Below are 2806 nucleotides of genomic sequence, written 5' to 3' on the forward strand. Positions count from 1 at the left end.
GGACAACGGGTCACCTTGACAGATTCCTCTTGAAGGCTTGATACACCCATAAGGTTGACCATTGATAAGTATTGAATATGACATGGTTCTAACACAAGCCATAATCAATTGGGTCCATCTTTCTGCAAATCCCAGTTTTGTCATAATAGCCTCCAAAAAATTCCACTCAACTCGATCGTAAGCCTTACTCATATCGAGTTTAAGTGCCATAAACCCCTTCCGCCCTTTTAAGTACACATCCATAGTGTGGAGTGCCTCAAAAACAACAATTATGTTCGCCGTAATTAATCTCCCCGGGACAAAAGCACTTTGATTCAAAGAAATAACAGTGGTCAAAACATTTTTCATTCTATTTGCAAGGACCTTTGTAATGAGTTTGTAAAGCATGTTGCATAGGCTGATAGGGCGGAAATCAATTACCCGAGTAGGGTTCTTTTTCTTTGGGATGAGGACAATATTTGTTACATTAAGAGAAGGATCTAAATACCCTGAATTTAGAAATTCTAGGACTGCTTTACATACCTCGGGCCGGATAACTGACCAAGATTTTTGATAAAAGCATGCTGCAAACCCATTGGGCCCCGGGAACTTAAATGGGTGCATTTGGCCAAGAGCAACATCCACCTCCTCCGCCATGAACTCCTTGAGTAGCCTTTCATTCATGGCCTGTGTCACTCGTGAGGTTACACATTCCATGCAAGTATGCAGGTCTTGAGTACCTGCCTTGGTGAACAAATTTTTATAATAATCCACGAACACCTCACTAATATCCTCCACCATCCTCCATTCTCTCCCAGCTTCATCCGTTATATTGCTTATGTGATTTATCCGCCTCCGATGGTCTGCCCAGGCGTGAAAGAAAGGCGTATTACGATCGCCATGTTGGTACCAATTTTTTTTGGCACACTACTTCCAACGAATGTCCTCCTACTCCAACAGAAATTCTATTTCCTGTTTCAAGTTTTTAATTTCTGCCCAGTCCTCCCATTTTTCTTGACATTGCAAAACCTCTAGCCATTTAGTTTTCTTTTGGAGCAATTTCTCTGTGTTGCCGTATTTTCGTCCACTCCATCGCGAGAGAGACCGTTGGCAGCATTCCAACTTGCTCTGTACTTCCTGCATGGCCGAAGCCCCATAATTCTCATTTTGCCACGCCTCCTCCAAAATTTTGTTGTACTCGTCATCTAAGTGCCATTTTGATTCAAACTTGAACCGCCGCTGGTGCCGTACCTGCTCCAGTCTGTTCCCTACAAATTGCACCCATATCGGTTTGTGGTCAAATGATCTAGCGGCAAGAGTGTGAACAGTGACTTCACCGAAGATTTGGCTCCATTCTGTGTTAGCTACGGCATGATCCAGACGCTCTCTAATAAACTCCCCATCATAGCGACAGTTGGTCCAGGTGAATTGCGTTCCCTCATATCCCAGATCACGAAGGTTACAATAGTCCAACGCATCCCTAAACCATTGCATTTGCCTCTCCTGTCTAACTACACCCCCCTCCTTCTCATCTTGGTTAGTTATTTCGTTGAAATCCCCTAGACATAGCCAGGGCCGTGGGGCATAACCATTCAAGTGTTCTAAAAGCTGCCATGACTCATGCCGTTTTTCACTAACTGGGTGTCCATAGAAACAGGTAAGTTTCCAAGAACCCTCCCTGTCTGTGTATTTAACTGTTGCGTTAATATGTCTTCTTGTGAAATTTTGTACCTTCAGAACCTGGTTTTCTTTCCAGAGCCAGTCCTCCACTCATGCCTATAGGGTCAACCACAAACATCCCTTTGAAACCTAGCTTAACTCTGAGTAATTCCATCCTACCTTTATTACATTTTATTTCCATAAGAAACAAAATGTTGAGTCTCTTTTCCTTCATCAAAAGACAAAGGTCTCGAACTGTCCAGGGGTTCCCAAGCCCCCGACAGTTCCAGCTTGGCAGACTCATTGTTGTTGGCGGGGCTGCTCAGCAGCCGCCGCCAATTCCTCTTCCGATCCAATGCTTTTACCTCCCATCATTCTTGCTTTCTTTTTCCTGTCTACTATTACCACTTCATTGACTGGTTGCTTTCGTTTTCTCGAGCCATACGTTTTCATTTCTTGATCCCTGTTTGTTCCCTGCTACTACCGTCTTTAGGATGTCCCATTTCGGCTGTCCCCATGCTTGCCTCTTTTGGGTCTTCATACATGACTTCCATTCTTGTTATTTCCGTAGGCCCAATCACTCTATGTTATTTCCAGTTAGCTCCACCATGTTTTTGGGCCCTTCATACAGCCCATCCGTTGTACCCAATTCCATATTTAATCCACGTGTCCTTTCTAGGTTTAAGGGTGCCCAGACCTCTCTACCGTATCTTCATGCAGGTCATTCTCCTGGCTCCCTTCAATTCTTTCCCGCGAATCCCGCTCCTCCTTATTCCCAGAATGGAAAGCCACTGACTCCTTATTGTCCGTTGCCAAATTTGCATGCCTAGGGTTTCCGGAATGCATGACTCCTTCCTTTTTTATGTAACCGTACTCCTCCCGACCACTGCTCCTTTTTTCATGGGTATCTCTTGACCATGGCCGCCCATCCCCCGCCTTGTAGCTAAAGGTTCCGCCGCCGCCCTTGCAAATTGGATCTTCCGCTCGAAGCCAGGCCGCCATTGCTTGTTCTCCTCTTCCATACTCCACCTCATGTTTTTTGGGGCAGGACATCCTCTTGGACCGTGGACAATATGGCCACAATTGAAACAAAAGAGGGGGAGCTTTTCATATTTGAAAACAACCCAATACAATTTCCCCTCCACCTGGAGTCCTCTTCCATGATCCA

The sequence above is a fragment of the Corylus avellana genome, chromosome ca3 (genome assembly GCF_901000735.1).
Source record: "Corylus avellana chromosome ca3, CavTom2PMs-1.0".
NCBI classification, from domain to species: domain Eukaryota; kingdom Viridiplantae; phylum Streptophyta; class Magnoliopsida; order Fagales; family Betulaceae; genus Corylus; species Corylus avellana.